Source organism: Silene latifolia, chromosome 3 (assembly GCF_048544455.1).
Source record: "Silene latifolia isolate original U9 population chromosome 3, ASM4854445v1, whole genome shotgun sequence".
NCBI lineage: Eukaryota > Viridiplantae > Streptophyta > Magnoliopsida > Caryophyllales > Caryophyllaceae > Silene > Silene latifolia.
In genome coordinates this window covers 74072834-74093203 of record NC_133528.1, presented here as the reverse complement: position 1 = coordinate 74093203, position 20370 = coordinate 74072834, and positions in this window count along the sequence as shown.

Sequence of the window (20370 nt, the reverse complement as noted above, 5' to 3'; positions counted from 1 at the left end):
TACGAGATCACAATAAAATTACAACCGAATCGATATTCCCATACATTTCGGGCAATATCAATTAAAATCTAAGGCCATACTAAGTAAAAATTACATAATTCAAAATTACATAAATTAAAATTATGACAATCATAAAGAAAAATGCAGCATTATAATATGTATGAACATGCTCAATTTTATGCTAAATCGCCTTTAATTAGCCAATATCGTATATTACTCGGTTTTTACGGATTTGCGTGATTTTAACATTTTTATAATCACAAAAATACATAAACTCATATTTATCCATAAGTTAATTACCCTAACCTCTTAGGACTCAAAATTTAGTCTTCACTAATAATTTGACCATAATTAACCCATATTTTATAAAATTGTTCATAAATGGACCAAAAATTACAAAAATAAGCCATAAACTTCAAATAAATCACAAAATTTCAAATAAATTCAAAATTTGAAATTTAAATTCATGAACATTCTGGAAAAATACCATGACACTCATAATGTTCAAAATCTTAGGTTAAAAATTTCGAAATTTTTCCGGAAAAACAATGTTGCGGTTTATCGATTTTTAATAAAATAATCATAAAAACATGGAAAAATTATTTTCACTAACTTTTCAATTTTAGATCTGAAAAAGATAATAAAATGCAACATTAAACGTTTTTCCTAAGTCATAGATTATGTTTTATTAATTTTCCACTAATAATGTCACTATTTATGCTATTTTTCTTCAAAAATCCATAAATCATGCAAAAAAACTTCTTTATAGCCAATTATTTTACACACATCTTTTAAAATTGCATGTGACAACATATTAATTTTCTATGACCAGATTCGAAATTTAACTCATATTAACCTATTTTTCACCTAAATCCGAATTTAACAATGAAAAATCCATTTTTCGAGCATAACAAGTCCAAAAATTATGAAACTTTACAGGTTATCTCAAAATAATATATGTGACAACATATCCAAAAATCAATGAAAAATTCGAAGTATAGCTAATTTTAGACCAAAAATGACATTTTTACTCATAAAATCATATTTAAATGCCATTATTGTATAATATGAACAATAAAAATCCGTAAAATTAACCAAAATATCCTAAAACATTTTAGGACCAGAAATATTAACATGCATGGATTAATTTCGTGATATCTCATAATAACACAAATTTTACAAGTTTTATATGTTATTCTTATAACTCGGAAAAACTTTTAACTGATTTGCATGCAAACAACCGTGGCTCTTGATACCGATTGAAAGAAATGTAGATCTTTATACTAACATATTCATATATGTTTTAATTTAATTTGTCATAAAATTAAAGATTGATCTTATGCATGCAAACTTTAAAACAAAATAAGGAAGAAGCATTATTCTTACATATGGATTTTCGGTTTATGGGCACAAGAGAGATCACCTTTCTCTCTTGTTCTTGAGCTTTCCAATAATGGATGAACATACAAAAATCCCAAAGTAGAGATTCTCCAATTAGTAGCACCCAAGACAATCCCTTAATCCCACAAATAAACATGTACTAGATGTTTGTAATGTAGTTTACCTTAAAATCTATTACTAATACTCATATACTACTTCTAGTAATTTTAGTAATTTATATGAACAATTTGAATCAAATACTCATCTTTTTGATGAATATTAAGGAGAGATAAGAGAGAATATTCATGAACATTTTGCATGTTAATTGAATGGTAGTATATCAAAAAGAAAAGAACCAACTCTCCTCAATAAAGAGGGAGTGTCACGGTTTTAGGAGCCTAAAATGGCATCATTTCTTTTTCTTTTACTCTTCTCAAAAATAGTAGGTGTGTAAGATGTATAAGACTAGTAGTAGGTAGGCATCATTATGTTTATTTTATCAAATAAAATAAAACAACCAAAACCCACTAACACACCCTCCATTTTCGGTCCATTTACTTAAAATGGACTACCATTTTATTTTGTCAATTTGTCATTTGTCACACAATATGTCACATGTAGTATGTTACATGTTATTAATTAATTTAATGCATATTTATCACATGAATATCATTTAATGAATTAATTAAATTTCATACAACAAATTGACTAGTGATACTTGATCACATAAATAAAATGGGTCATATAGTTATAATTCACAACTTTTTGTAATTATAATTAACCATTCATTCTTATCTTTATTGTTTCTCAAACAATAAATAATTTTAGCAACAAAGCATTTTATTACTAAAATAAATCTTATTTAATCCCATTACAATAAGATATCAGTATTCTCTCTCACAAATCGAATTGTTCCATTTTAAGGAATTAATTAATCTGTATCGGTATACAACTACTTAACCTTTTCAATTAAGGGAATCGTCCTTTAGGTGTGACCTCAAGGGATCAACTGATCACCACCGTCGCACGACAGTAATGTCAAACTCTAGCCAGCCAATCATTACCGATATGTGTGGACCAGTTGACTATATATGTAATGTATCATCCCTTTCGTATTCTTGTAATGAGATTTAATAATGATATTTAAATCATGTGATCGCACTATTGTTGAGGACACATTTCCCAACACATAGCGATCCCGACTCATATCCCATAGTGACCGGTTCAAAATTGTGGGGCGAGTTCGCGACTTTAGGACGTCTCCCAAGTCTTTGCATTAGCTCCTACAACTTTTACCCCGGGTTCAGTTTATTTGACTCCCTATGTTTATTGGGTTCATTGGTTACAGGTTTCAGGATCGTCGCTCTGATACCATTTGTAACACCCCCATACTCCAAGTGCCTTACCAGGACCACTCAGGTATAAGGATACTACCATCTCGGTTGCCCGAGGCAATGAATATCATAAGACAATAAAGAAACGTACTTTAAAAGTAATTATAGTTTAAGTGATTACATGTTCAAAACCAAAACTGATAGAAGGAAATACAAGTTGTCAAAACTATCTACTATCAAAATACTATCAAGCGACAGACACAGCGGAAGACTTCTAAACTGCAACGTGGTGACTCATCCCAGCTATCCCATACGCATCGTCTCATACCTGCTCAATAATTGCTCACCACCCCCGAATGGATCACCACAGCTTTTAAAACATTTAAACGGGGTCGGACTAATCACACAATTTATATGATCCAACAACACAACAAACAACATAGCTCAAACAAATCACACACACGAATCACACCCACTCCAATCAATCTCCGTCACCGATCGTCCCACTGGACCACCCCGCCAAGGAGGACCGCAACCGTTTCCACCTAAGCCCCGCTCATCATACCGAGCGATAACCCTGTCCCATTAATGTGCACATCCCCTTCCGTGGCGGGTTCCACGAAGGGCGAAACTAGGGCGTGAAGCCACTCCCGCAAGTGACTCCACTCAGCCGAGAACGTATCTCGAGAACCAGAGACAAACAATCAGCAATCACAATACAACATCAACAACCGTCTGAATCAATCAACAATATACAATCACGACCGTCTGAATCAATCAACAATATACAATCACAACCGTCTGAATCAATCAACAATCACTAACTACAGCACAATCACCACACATTATGTAATTAATACTGAGTAGGGAAACCCTACCTGGAATGCAACACAAACATCAGACGATCTAGCCGCTGTCTCAAAACTTTCCTCTACGAACCCTTCTCTTATACACGTAATCATACAATTATCACCTAATCAACATAACCCTCCCAAAACCCCCAAATATACCCAATTAGGGTTTTAAACAAACTCAAAGAAACAGTATAAAATTGGTATGTAGATCTTACCCTTGACGCGAGGAACACTATGATGCAAAGAACAAGATGATCCGACACTCCTAGCCTTGGGGATTTGCCAACAACGCGACGAGAGAGAACTACGTAACTCCTTTTTCTTTTGAAGGGTTTAGAAAGGTTAAAAGTGATTAAATAAACTGACGGAAACCTTTTATATCAAACTCGCGTTATTAGCAAAACCCGTCAAATCATTCCCCGTAAACCGGCTACTCGATCGAGTAGCTAAGGTACTCGATCGAGTGCCCCCTTACTCGATCGAGTATCTACGTTAATCGATCGAGTACCCAACAGGTCAGAAACTATTTTAAAACGCAACACACCCTTACTCGATAGAGTACCCAGAGACTCATAAAACCGTAGTATTACACTTTGTGCTTGGGAAGTAGTTGTTGAGCCTTGTTACACCAAGTTTTTGAAAGACCATAACCCCAAATTAGACCTCTCTAATTAGGTTATCAAAAAACATTATTTTATAAATTGTTGGATCTATGTAATATGCATGTAATATTTAAGCCTTTTAAATAAAAATAAAGAAACATAGTTTCTCCTTACATTGAGAAATGGCAGTATTTGGGCACAACAAGATCTCCTATCTTGTTGTTCTAGAGCTTAAAATAAATGGCAAGATCGTCCATCTTCAAGTGTCCAAGATAGAACACCTCCTTTCTTAAGCACTCAAGAACTTACCCCAAAATCTTACTAATATTAACTAGATATTATGTAAGATTGCCCTTGAAAAATATACAAATCTATTACTAACACTCTTAGTAATTATGTTTTGAATTATTAACTCTTAATAATATTCTTTTGATTTTAGAGAGAAGAAATATCTTATTTTCCACACATGCAAAAGATTGTCTAAAACAAACAATCAAAGTGGAGTGCACAAGAGGGGAGGACGGTTGGGAGAGAGGGATAATGGAGTGTTTTTTTTTTTTTTTATTCCACCCAATACTCATATGTATGGGTAAGAACAAAAAGCACAATGGGAAGTCAAATGTGTAAGAGAAATGATGGTGTTTTAAAGCAACACACACACACACACACACACACACACACACACACACACACACACACACACACACACACACACACACACACACACACACACACACACACACACACACAAACTATCACATGCACTTACACGGTCCAAAAATGACCTATTTACGGGTCCATTTTGGTTCTTATATTTGTCGCACAAATACGTGTAAATTTTATTTAAACATCGATTTATGTTTAAATGCTTCCCAATTAAATTCGTCTAAAACACTCCGTAAATATACATGTACAGCTATACATATATTTTACGTACCAATACTAATCACATTAGTCAATTAGTACTAATTTAACAATTAACCGTTTAATCATTAATTCCCGTCTCAATTAATTAATTATTCAATTATCGCATAATTAAATAATAATTTCCGCGCCTCGAGTTCACAACTCGATATCTCTCTAAAATAAATTAATCGACTAACTTTTTAGTCAATTTATCAAGGGACTAATTAAACTTTATCTCATACAATTAATCAGTTTTCGTGTTGGGGTTCGTTCCTTTAGGTGTGACCGAAAGGGATCAGCTGAACACCGCCGTCTCACGACAGTAACGTCAAACCCTAGTTGGCCAACCGTTACCGATATACGTTGATCAGCTGACTAGTATTGCCAATGAATATCCCATGCATATTCCTTTATGAGATTTAATATGATCACGCACTATTGTGGAGGACAACTACTCCAACAATCTCCCACTTGTCCGAGACAAGTTGTGCGATGATTATAACACACAATTGTGGATAACTTCTTATCCCAACAATATCCTGCTTGTACTATACAAGGGTGTGTTACCGATTCTCTTATCCGTTTTAATAACAATCTCCCACTTAATGCAAGGTGTCTTTCAGGTCGCACTTGCACATGAACATATCGTGAGTGGTTTTCTCGATCGGGAGTGTGACTGCAAGACCGGAAAAAACCTACCATAGATTACTTCCGAGCGTGGCCACGCATTTCTCAATCACCATGACCCAGTAGATGCCCTTTGACCTCCTTTCACGGCATGACCTAGGACAAAAATCAAAGTCACTCGGAAACTGCACTGGCTCAGATAATAGTCTCCAGTTTGAAGAATCGACTCATAGGAATATCATAGAAGTCCCTGTCACGACCAGACGTCTGCAATAGATCTAAGGGACTCTATATATGTCACTGCCCAGCAAAGTGTCCCACAGTCTGCCTATGTAAACGACTAGTTATCCTTATGACCTTATGGTGCTGAACCTACCATCAATCGTCTTACAATCTAGTCACTCCGAGACGTCACCTTATTAAGTGACTAGGGGACAATACAATGTTCTTCCTATTCACTTGAATTGGGGTTCAACATTGTCTCCACAATCAATTCGGATAAACAAGGTATTCAATGTTTTCCGTCAAACTGAATAATTGAGTTCTTAAAGAGACTCAAACAATGAATGCGATCATCACTTATGTAAATATCAATACACTATCCAATATTTACATAACGATCTTCAGCAATTAAGGTATACTCCTCAATCACATTGAGATGACATAACAATCATGTCTACCTTATGCCAACGACTTTGGCTAGAGGATTAGCAACAGTTGCATCACTCTAATTTCCATTGCTATTTTCCTTTAGTTCTATGCAATCTTTTCATAAGATAAAGCCTTTCTGAGTACATGTCTAAACAAGTTTTTAGACTCTGGTTCTAAAGCCAGTCAAACACTCCCACTGTTTTCACAGTCTCTCGGGAGACGATATTCGGCTAACGTAACTACTCTAGTTCCATTAAACTCCGGATATCAACTGTCTCTTTTACAACATCGGATGTTGTAATGTACTTAGCTTTCGTTCATGATTTGTACGTATAACACTTATACATACACATCTTTCATATGACATCTTTTATACACGACTTCTTATACATATATGTATAACTCCTTATACATATTATTCTTTATGCACATAACACTTTTACATGCTAACCATTCCATAACTAGGCCCATAACATCTTATAAGCATAAGAATGTTATCGTGTAACCCTTTTACACGAAATTCATAATTTATCCAAACTACAAGAGTAAATCCTCAGTGCTTCTCAAGTACTCAAGGATGCTCTTGATAATCATCTAGTGACACTCACTAGGAAATGATTGATAATGACTTCTCATATTCTCAATATGATAAGTCCCGACGAGAGCAGCTTTTAGCATATTTAATAGATCCTGCAGCGGAAGCAAAAGAGATCATATTTTATGTTCAACAACTTGAACGAGTCAAGAATCTTATCACATAAGTCTCTTGACTAAAATGCTAATATCCATGGAGATCTATCTCATTAGATCCGGATATTTAAGATGCGCCATGCTACTCTCCAGTATTCACCCGAGAATATTTCTAGTCAATAATATGTCAAACACATATTTAGACTAAGAAACTCACCTTAGCTCCCACTAAACTCCATGTATCATCATGGTACCTCGACAACTGGAGTAATACCATTCTGATTAATGACATGATTGAACCCAAGGTTCCAATTCCTTGATGTATATAAGATCACAAAAGGATCTTTCAAGCATGCTAGGTTTCTTAGTATTGACAAGATCAACAAAACTTCTCCCTTTATGAGTTTCATTCAAGGAGAAAGTTTCGTTATCCTTTTGCCGAATCTCATCCTTATGAGAGGCTATATTACTAAGAACATATGAATTGATAAAGGCATTTGGGTTGTCACAAACTCTCTGTAAGCAATTCAAAATTGAAACATCTTATGTAACCTTTATGACAAGATCAAGGTAACCTAATTTGGTGCAAAGTTTTCGCCCCAAATCAAGTCTCGAAAACATCTCGTGAGTATTTAAAACTAATATGTAATCATCATGACGGAGGTGTCACTTCCAAAATCAAGACACTCTTGATAAAATGTGACTCCTATTTTAAACTCGTAATAAGAGTTTGCAATATGAAATCCTTTTTAATATGTATGGACGCTAGTTGTAAAATAATCGCAAAAATCGTTGCAAGCTTATGTAGGTGATTTGGTAAATCATATGTCCAATCATTGCTACCGAATTCCTTTAAAGAAACCGCTTTTTATGAAAGAACGAATTGAATATGATAATAGAGGATGAAAAGAGGATGAAATGCGCGATGTCATAAAAAATACATTTATGAATATGAACGGAAAAATAGGAAAAATTAACATTCAATGTTATAAAAAACTTGATAAACATTTTTTAACAAGTCCATTTATATAATGACCTCTCACTAAATTATATAAATGATTCCAAGATCAGTCTTTAGACAAAAATAGGCATCGCTTGGGCGAAACATCCCATAATTGTGTAAATTCGGTAAGCCAACGCTTGACTAATTCTACCTTTAGAACTCTTGGTCAACGGATTTCAACAAACCCATCTACTAGCCCCGGAATACAAGACCCTCTTATACCCCGTTGAGTCCAACCAATTTTGGCGCGTGATAACTCTTATCACCCTACTTACCTGAGGTAAAAAGAGAACACCCCGCTTGGGCGAGCGTGACTCTAATGAACAAGGGATTCATAGGTGTTAATAATTGGTAGGGCTAATCTCAATTTTAAATGAAAAGAATGTGAGAGATCTTGTCAATTAGTTATCATTCTCCTTTAAGTGAACTAACTAGGTGAATCTTTGATAACTTTAAATCGACAATAGAAAGATACAAGCATGAAACCAAATAAAATGCATGTGTGGCGATTTCGCCATGATGAACTAGCATAAAATAAATAAATAAACATGCAAAAACAGATAAATCCTAGTATGGCCACCTAGCTAATCAAATTAACTAGACTATTACATATTCGGAAACCAACTCCTTGGTCCCTAGCATCTTCATTGGAACATCTTCCAAGCATGCACCGTCTTGTGGGATTTGGAACCTCTTCCAAAAAAAGACTTCGTCTCGATGTAAATTTTGTCTTTTGGAAACGCCGGTAAAAATAACTATTACAATCAAATTACATAGTTATTCCTATTATACATTAATTAATTAAATAAATAAAAACTATTAATTAATTACAAACCGACGATACGAGATCGTATTTAAATTACAAACAAATCGCTATTCCCATACATTTCGGGAAATAACGATTAAAAATAAACTAGGTCATACTAGGTACCAAAATTGCACAAATAATTAAATAAATAACGTTCATTCATTCAACAATAAAAATATAAATAAAATGCTGTAAATTTCATGCCTAAATCGCCCCTTTAGCATAATCTTTTAAAAATGCTCGGTTTTGCGGAATTTATCGATTTTTACCCGTTAAAAATCAATAATCAACACTTAAATCTCATTTAAGCTCAAACTAATTATCTAAACTGATTTAGAACTCAAAATTAGTCCACACTAATTTCTTAATAAGTATTAGTTTGAATTGAAATTATCCATGTGCTATTTAAATCGGTTTTTATCACGACCTTGATAAACAATTCAAAAATAATTTTAACCACAAAAATTTTGTACATTCTGGAACTCTTCCAGGGACCTAAAAAGGTCAAAAATTTAGTCCAAAAATTTTGAATTAATTTTATGAACAAAAATATCCATATTTATCGGTTTTTATTGAATAAAATCCAATAAACATCAAAAAGTGTGAAAACTTTTTCTAAATTTTACTTTTATCATATAAAACATATTTTGGAATATACTAAAAATTTTCATACCCAGAAAATTCTGTTTATTATTTTTGAATAAAATAATCGATTTTTAACCATTAAAAATCATTAAACATGCAAATCTTCATAACTTTTTACGAAATTTTACAGAACATTTGTAAAAATTGCATGTGATAACATATTAAAATTTCAAGGTCATAATCCAAGTTTAACTGTTTTAGTTAATCTCTTAACCAAAATACGATATTTCCGCTCGGTTTTCCATAAAAATGATTAAAAATGGCAAAATAATTCCACAACTCACTAAATTTGACCACAAATCATTTGAGATCAGAAGGTATACATGCAAAACTTTTCGTGCAAAAATCTTTACTTTAGCACCATTTTTGATTTTAAAATTATCTCATAATTAGATTAAAATGCTTAAAATTAACATGCATAATACAAGCCCAAGCTCTGATACCACTTGAACCCCAAATTAGACCTCTCTAATTAGGTTATAAAAAAACTTTATTTTATAAATTGTTGGATCTATGTAATATGCATGTAATATTTAAGCCTTTTAAATAAAAATAAGGAAAAACAATTTCTCCTTACATTGAGAAATGGTAGTATTTGGGCACAACAAGATTCCTATCTTGTTGTTCTTAGGCTTAAAATAAATGGCAAGATCGTCCATCTTCAAGTGTCTAAGATAGAACACCTCCTTTCTTAAGCACCCAAGAACTTACCCCAAAATCTTACTAATATTAACTAGATATTATGTAAGATTGCCCTTGAAAAATATACAAATCTATTACTAACGCTCTTAGTAATTATGTTTTGAATTATTAACTCTTAATAATATTCTTTTGATTTTAGAGAGAAGAACTATCTTATTTTCCACACATGCAAAAGATTGTCTAAAACAAACAATCAAAGTGGAGTGCACAAGAGGGGAGGATGGTTGAGAGAGAGGGATAGTGGAGTGTTTTTCTTTTTTATTTTGTTCCACCCAATACTCATATGTATGGGTAAGAACAAAAAGCACAATGGGAAGTCAAATGTGTAAGAGAAATGATGGTGTTTTAAAGCAACAAACACACACACACACACACACACACACACACACACACACACACACACACACACACACACACACACACACACACACACACACACACACACACACACACACACACACACACACACACACACACACACACACACACACACACACACACACACACACACACACACACACACACACACACACTATCACACACACACTATCACATGCACTTACACGGTCCAAAAATGACCTATTTCGGGTCCATTTTGGTTCTTATATTTGTCGCACAAATACGTGTAAATTTTATTTAAACATCGATTTATGTTTAAATGCTTCCCAATTAAATTCGTCTAAAACACTTCGTAAATATACATGTACAGCTACACATATATTTTACGTACCAATACTAATCACATTAGTCAATTAGTACTAAATTAACAATTAACCGTTTAGTCATTAATTCCCGTCTCAATTAACTAATTATTCAATTATCGCATAATTAAATAATAATTTCCGAGCCTCAAGTTCACAACTCGATATCTCTCTAAAATAAATTAATCGACTAACTTTTTAGTCAATTTATCAAGGGACTAATTAAACTGTATCTCATACAATTAATCAGTTTTCGTGTTGGGGCTCATTCCTTTAGATGTGACCGAAAGGGATCAGCTGAACACCGCCGTCTCACGACAGTAACGTTAAGCCCTAGTTGGCCAACCGTTACCGATATACGTTGATCAGCTGACTAGTATTGCCAATGAATATCCCATGCATATTTCTTAATAAGATTTAGTATGATCACGAACTATTGTGGAGGACAACTACTCCAACCGTTTTCTCCTTAATATTGATCTTGCATACAAGTTGTTTGTTGAATTGATCTTGCATACAAGTTGTTTGTTGAATTGTCTCAATAATAAAATCTCCATTTTTACTCAATTTCCATGTTTGTTTCTAAACCCATGGCTTTTCCATTTGTGTTTCCTACTAGTTGAACATTGTTAATATCCATTTTTTGTGATTAGTTCTATTTGTTGAGTTTAAATTGTCATTAGGGTCTTAATTGTAGTAGAGTCTCACTTAGTGCCTTAAGTAGTTCACCATTCGAGTTTAGTTGTTAGACCTTCTCTTGGGTTCGACCCTTACTTATGATATACTACTATTCTTAATTGCATAGTGTAGAGTTGAGTTTGGCTTTATAAATTGCTAATTTGATAGTTAATTCTAGCATTTACGACACCTAGTCTTTTCATTATCAAATTTTGGCGCCGTTGCCGGGGAGGGCAATGTGACTAGAACCTGAGTTGTGATTTATGCTTTGTTGTTTTTATTTCCTTATTATTGTTAAAAGAAAGTGGTAGTTCTAATCCATCTTGTTTAGTGTAAAGGTTTATGTCTAGTTCCCAACAAGGTAGTGAGTCCTCTCCAAACGAAGAAGACCCATTTGGAGCATATTTTTGGTTATTCACCAATCCTTGGTATCAACGACCACAAAGGGAAGAACAAGTTGAAGTGGAACCATCCACACCCCTTTCGGTTGATCTAATAGAAGTAGAATATCCACCAATGGCTAATGATACAAGAACCATCCGGGAGCTCCGGGCAAGAAACTATAATACTCAACCTCTATGCATTGCCTACCCACCCATGGGGGCTAATGCAAACTTTGAGTTGAAGGGCTACTTTATCCACAATCTACCCAAGTTTCATGGGCATGCGAGGGATGACCCCAACCGTCATCTCTCCGAATTCCATATGATGTGTGAATGTGTTATACCAAATGGTGTCACGGAAGATCAATTTAAGTTGCGAGCTTTTCCATTCTGTTTACTAGATGCAGAAAAGGATTGGCTATTCTACATTCCACCGGGTACAATTCGTACTTGGAAGGCCATGAAATCGGCATTTCTTGAAAAATTCTACCCCGATTCAAGACACAACCATGCCAATAAAGCCATCACTTCTCCGGAACAAGATCCAAGTGAAAGCTTGTATGAGTATTGGGAAAGGTTCAAGAAGTTGGTTGCCCAATGTCCATACCATGGGCTAAGTGGTGATGTCTTATTGGTAAACTTTTGTGACGGTCTTACTTAACAAGACCAAAGAATGGTGAATGCCGCTACAAGTGGTGGGGGTTGACAACTACTCCGTGGCGGAAGCAAATGAAATCATAGAGAGGTTAGCCGCAAGCACAAGAAGCTATGGGAGAGGGGGCCGAGGGTCTAAGACTCTCCACTCAATTGAAACAGCCTCCCCTTCCAACCAAAAACTTGATAAGACCGTGGATGATCTCACCAAAATGGTAGCTCAATTAATGGGAAACAATCAAGGTGGAGCACAAGGATCCAATGTAGAGTGCAATTATTGTCAAGGTCCACACCCGATGGAGTCTTGTCCCATCATGGAAGAACAAGGGATAAGCAAGGAGAATGTGAGTGCCATGATGCATGGTAACTATAATTCTAGAAATCCCACCGGGGGAGGATACTATAAATACGATCCAAGTGGCAACACTTACAATATCGGGTCGAGAGACAACCCAAACCTTAGTTGGGGAGGGGATACTTCAAAGAGTTTCCAAAATGGACAATTCAACCATTTGAGGAATCAAAATTCACAAGGTCTCAACCCAAATTACCAAAGAAACCAAAACTTTCAACAAGGAAAAGGAGGGTCTTTCCAATTTGGAAATCAAGGTAACCAAGTTCACCAAGGCAACCACAAGAATTTTCAAGGAGGGGGTTCCTCCTCTCAAGGAGATGACGATTTATCCACCAAGGAGATGTTGATGATTCTTGTGAAAGGGCAAGCCGAGACAACCAAGAGGTTTGACAAAATGGATGCGGATAAGCTCTCAAGCGATGTAAGGGTGACGAACCTTGAGATCCAACTTGGCCAAATTTCCCAAGAGCAACCAAAAGCACTCCACTTCAATCCCTTCCACCACATTCCCTCCAAAAGAGAATGCTAGTGCCATGACCTTGAGGAAGGGGAGAACCTTAGAATCTCCCCCAAAGAAGAAGAGAAAGGCAAAGTCAAATGAGAGGATCATTGACATTGAGGTACAAGAGGAAGAAGATATTGTGGTAGTGGTTGTTGGAATATGTGTCCTCCGACAATAATGCGATCACAACTGTCGATCATGATGATCACATGTTTAAGTCTCATTTTAAGAATACATGTGGGAAGTAATATTTTACTGTCAACTGGTCCACACATATCGGTAATGATTGGCTGACTAGAGTTTGACATTACTGTCGTGCGACGGTGGTGATCAGTTGATCCCCTTAGGTCATACCTAAAGGGTAACACTCTTAATTGAATATTTGATTGATCGTATGACGATACGAGTCAATTAAATTGCTTAAAATTGACGGACGATTTTGGGAGTAATATTTACGTGTCTCGTTGTAATTTGATTAAATTAGACACGGTCTAAGTAATCGAATTGTTTTATTGCTTAGATGAAATTATTGTTTGCGGAAACAATTGAACTGAATGAATAATTTATTATAAATACAAGATGTTGTAATTTAAAATTGGTAAAGTGTTTTGGTACAAGTAATTGTGAATTACTAAGTCGATTTTGTACATGACGTATTTTATTAATACGTTGATTTTTAATATGTTAAAAATACATGACAATTTTACATGTCTTATAACATGTGACAAATTGACAAAGATAAAATGGAATCCATTTTATCCCATTTGGACCGAAATTAGGAGGGAGTATGGTGTTTAAATTATGTTTAATTAATTGAGTGGAAACAACATGATTACACTTCCAACACCTAGCCTTGCATGCCTATTTCTTGATTAGAGAATTAAGCCCATGCATTGGCTCCCCAATCCCTCCTTCCACCGGTTTTTTGAAAGACCAAATAGGGAGTTTTTCTCTATTATTATTCATTCACAATTCATATGATTTCGAGGGTAAGAAATTAAAAACTCTCTAAGAAAAACTAGAGAAATAAAAAACTCCAAACATCTTCCTCTCTTGGCCGAAATACAAGAGATAAAAACATTAGTTTTGGGTCAATTTTATTAAGATTAATATTGTTCTAGTATAAATAATATTAATCTTATTAAGAGGTTATCTTGGGTATTATTCCTTGGGAGAGATTCTACTCTTGAATCTTTGTTCATCCATTTTAGGAGAGCTCAAGAACAAGTGAGTAGGAGAACTCATTTGTGCCCAATAATCCGAAATTTCCAATGTAAGAATGATGATTTCTCCTCTATATTAATTTATGTTTGCATGCATAAGATCTAATTAATTTTATGACTAAATTAAATGGAACATATAAGAATTTGTTGAGTATTATGAGATATAGATTTCTATCAAGAGGTATCATGAGCCTTAGGTTGTTTGCATGCAAATCGGTTATAGTTTTTCCGAGTTATACGATTAACATATAAAACTTATAAATTTGTGTTTATTATGCTATATCATGAAATTAATTATGCATGTTAAAGTTTCTGATCCTAAAATGTATTTAGGATATTTTGGTTAATTTATGTATTTTTGTTGTTCATTTTATATAATAATGGCATTAAAAATGTGATTTTATGATAAAAATGTCATTTTTGGACTAAAATTAGCTAAACTTCGATTTTTCCAGTGGTTTTTGGATATGTTTTCACATATATTAGTTTTAGATGACCTGTAAATTTTCATAATTTTATGAGTTCTTATGCTCGAAATATGGATTTTTCATCATAAAATCGAATTTAAATGATAAAATAGGTTAATATGATAAATATTTCGAATCTGGACATAGAAATTTAGTATGTTGTCCCATGCAATTTTAAAAGATGTGTGTAAAATAATAGGCTATAATGAAGTCCTTATGCATGATTTATGAGTTTTTGATGAAAAATAGCATAAATAGTGACTTTAATTAGTGAATAATTGCTAAAACATACTTCATGACTAAGGAAAAACGTCACATATTGCATTTTATTACCTATTTCAGATCTAAAATTGAAAAGTTAATAAATATAATTTTTCTCATATTTTTATGATAATATTTGATAATTTCGATAAACCGCAACAATGTTTTTCCCGATAAATTTCGAAATTTTAACCTAAGTTTTTGAACATTATGAGTGTCATGGTATTTTTCCAGAATATTCATGAGTTTAAATTTCAAATTTTGAATTTATTTGAAATTTTTATGATTTATTTGGAGTTTATGGCATTTTATTGTAATTTTGAGTCCATTAATGAACAATTTTAAGAAATATAAGTTAATTATTGCCAATATGTTAGTGGAGACTAATTTTGAGCCCTAAGTTGGTTAGGGTAATTAACTTGTGCATAAATATGATTTTATGTAATTTATTGTGATTTTAAAAGGTTGAATCACGCAAATCCGTAAAAACCGTTTAATATACAATATTAGCTCCTTAATGGCGATTTAGCATAAAATTGGGCATATTCATACATATTATAATGCTGCATTTTATTTATGATTGTCATAATTTTATTTTATGTAATTTTTGAATTATGTAATTTTACTTAGTATGGCCTTAGTTTTTAATTGATATTACCCGAAATGTATGGGAATATCGATTCAGTTGTAATTTATTGTGATCTCGTATCACCGTTTTGTAAATTAATAGATTTATTATATTTTAATTACAAATGTATAATAGGAAATTATGTAATTTGTTATGTAATTTATTAATTCCGGAGATTCTTGAAGACGGTGCCACTCAAGAAGGCGATCCATTAAAGACGGTGTTACCTCGAGATGCGTGCCAAAACCGAAGTTCAAGGGACCAATGGAGTTGGTTTCCGAATTTTTAATAGTTTATTAGATTTACTATTCTAGGAAGGCCATACTAGGATTTAATTTATGCTTTGCATTTTATTTATATGTCGCATGCATCGCTAAATCGCCACAACTAAAACATGCATCATCATTTTAATCGAGTTTATCGACCGTGTCAATTATAATTATCGTAGTTCACCGCTTTAGTTCACTTAAACGTGATAGATAATAAATTGACATGACCTCTCGCTAAAATAAACAATTGAGACATAGCCTTACCAAAAAGTAGAAACCATGAAAACCTATTTCGTGAGGGAGTGCACTCGGCTTTACCGGGGTACAAACCTTGTTACGTAGGGGAAGTGGGTGATAAATGTCTACCCACCGAATTTATAAAGATGAGGGTTGTTTTCGGCTTTACCGATGCCCAAGTTGATGTAAATTTGGATCATGGACACATTTATTCGAAATTTGGGTTGAACTCAACGAAAGTATTCTCGACGGTTGCCGGATGTGTTTCGGGCTAAAGATAAATTTTAATGTAAATTTATCGACCAAGAGTTCTAAAAGTAGAATCGATTAAAAGGTTAATCCACCGAGTTATATTGATAAGAGTTGTTTTCGGCTTTACCGATGCCTAAGTTAATATGAATTTGGGTCTTGGAATCATTTATAATAGTTGGGTAGAGGTCACTATATAAATGTTCATATCTTGTTAAATTTATTTACAAGTATGATTTAAAAAGACAAATGTTAATATTTCCTTTTCCTCAATACTTGTAGTTCATTACAATGAATCCAGCAAACGCTACCGCACCGATAACTATTGAGTCTTGCCACAATGTTTTTGACGACGTTTGCTTCAACAATGATTTCGACACTACTAGAGAAATTTCTTTTGGGATAGGTTCGGATGGAAACATAAACTTCATCACTTCTTCTAAACCTCCCACTACTACTACAAGATCTCTTGTGAGCCGGTCTCAGGAAGACCGCCTCATAAAATCTATAGGATCTTTGTTTTTGGAAGAGAAAGATGCCAAAACTAGTGGGAGCTCAAGCAATCAAGTTCTTGCTTCTAAGGGCAAAAGGTTCAAGAAGAAGGGAAAGAAAGGGAAAAACTTCAAGCAAGTTGAAGATGAGTGCCATTATTGCTATGGCATGGGACATTGGCTAAGGAATTGTCCCGTATATTTGCGAAATATAAGGGAAGGAATCATCGTTCCAAAAGGTAAAATTCCTAAGGAAATTTATGTTATTGATATAAATTATACTTCCACTACGACATGGGTACTGGATACCGGTTGTGGTTTTCACCTTTGTAATCATTTACAGGGTTTAAGAGACGTGAAGAGGCTTAACAAAGGAGATGTGGATCTACGCCTTGGAAATGGAGCTCGAGTAGCGGCCGAATCCAAAGGAACTTATGTATTAGCTTTGCCTAATGGATTTGAGTTGTATTTACATAATTTTTTTTATGTGCCTACACTCTCTAAAAACATTATTTCTATCGCTATGTTAGACATGGACGGATTTTGTTTTGTCATTAAGAACAATCGTTGTACTATTTCGAGGAACGACTTGGTTATAGGTCAAGCTTCTTCCATTAATGGCATTTACATTTTAGAAACCTCGAATCCGACTAATGATATCTATAACATTCAATCAAAGAAACTCAAATCAAGTGACCCAAATGAATAGTTCATTTGGCATTGTCGATTAGGTCACATAAACGAGAATCGCATCAAAAGATTAATTTCGACTAATGTGATTACACCATTTGATTTTCAATCATATGGAACATGCGAATATTGCCTTCTTGGCAAAATGACTCGAAATCCTTTTAGTGGTAAAGGGACACGAGCAAGTGAACTATTGGGACTCATACATACCGATGTGTGTGGACCAATGAGTATCACCGCTCGTGGAAATTATGACTACTTCATAACCTTCACCGATGACTTGAGTAGATATGGGTATATCTATTTAATGAAGCATAAAAGTGAAGCGTTTGAGAAATTCAAGGAATTTCAAAACGAAGTAGAGAACCAATTGAACAAAAGAATTAAGGCACTACGATCCGATCGTGGTGGAGAATATCTTAGCCTTGAATTCGATTCACACTTGAAAGGTTGTGGTATTATATCACAACTTACTCCACCCGGAACACCACAACTTAATGGTGTTGCTGAAAGGAGAAATCGAACCCTACTTGATATGGTTCGATCCATGATGAGTCAAACCGAGTTACCAAACTCGTTTTGGGGATTTGCGATTCAAGCCGCAATAAGATCTTTGAACAATTGTCCCACCAAAACCACCGAGAAAACTCCATTTGAGATATGGAAAGGAAGAGTTCCTAATCTATCCTACATGAAAATTTGGGGTTGTAATGCTTATGTCAAAACCAAAAATGACAATAAGCTAGCCCCACGATCTGAAAAATGCACCTTTGTAGGCTATTCTAACACCCGAGGTTATTAATTCTATAAACCTCAAGAAAACAAAGTGTTTGTGTCTTCTCGAGGTCAGTCTTCTTAGAAAGGGATTTTATTTCTAAGAGACAGAGTGGGAGAAATTTTGAACTTGATGAAATTCAAGAGCCACAAACCGAGGTAGAGACGCAAGAAGATGTTCCTTCGTCGTCTAGCGCGGTTGTCCCTCCTCCTCTTAGAAGAACGGGCCGAGTTATTCGCCATCCCGATCGATATGTGGGACTTATCGAAGAAGATGGAACACTCAATGTGTTGCTTTTGGAAAGTGACGAGCCCGCCACCTACAAGGCCGCAATCTCTAGTCCTAATTCCTCCTTATGGCTTGAAGCCATGAAGTCCGAAATGGATTCTATGCATGAAAACTAGGTTTGGAACTTGGTAGATTTGCCTAAAGGGGCAAGACCTCTTCAATGCAAATGGATTTTCAAAGTAAAGAATGGCATAGAAGGATAAGATGATGTCTACAAAGCTAGGCTAGTGGCAAAAGGATTTACCCAAGTCCAAGGTCTCCATTATGATGAGACCTTCACCCCCGTAGCCATGCTGAGATCCATACGGATTTTGTTAGCGATTGCCGCATTTCATGATTATGAAATATGGCAAATGGATGTCAAAACCGCTTTTCTAAATGGGCATTTAGAAGAGGAAGTGTACATGATACAACCCGAAGGTTTTGTTGATTCTAAGAATCCTAACAAAGTGTGCAAACTTAAGAGATCCATTTATGGTCTTAAGCAAGCATCTAGAAGTTGGAATCATCGATTCGATCATGTTATAAAAGAGAATGGTTTCACTCGAAGTGTTGAGGAACCATGTTTATACATGAAATTTAGTGGGAGCAATGTTGTGTTCCTAATCTTGTATGTCGATGGCATACTACTCATTGGAAATGATATTCCGATGTTGTCTTCTGTTAAAAAGTGGTTAGGTAACCACTTCCAAATGAAGGATTTAGGAGAGGCACAACGCATATTAGGTATCCAGATCCATAGAGATAGATCCAAGAGGATATTGGCATTAAGTCAAGAGTCTTATGTTGATAAGATTCTTCGACGGTTCAAAGATGGACAAATCAAAAGGGGATTGGTACCTATGGTAACTGGGACAATATTGAGCAAGTCTCAATCTCCCTCCGAACCCCATGATGTTGAACGCATGAAGATGATCCCTTATGCTTCCGCTGTTGGATCAATCATGTACGCCATGATATGCACACGTCCTGATGTCTCGTATGCCTTGAGCATGACGAGTAGATATCAAGGAAATCCAGGTGAGAGTCACTGGATAGCCGTCAAGAATATCCTTAAGTACTTGAGAAGGACTAAGGATTCTATCTTAGTGTTTGGAGGAGACACCGAGCTACGTGTTAATGGATACACGGACTCGAGTTTTCAAACGGATAGAGATGACATGAAATCACAAGCTGGTTTCGTTTTCATGCTCAATGGTGGTGCCGTTAGTGGAGAAGCTTCAAGGAAGTCCGTGGATCATGCGGATTCAACAACGGAGGCTGAGTACATTACAAAGATCGAAGCGCCAAGGAAGCTGTGTGGATCAGGCAATTCAC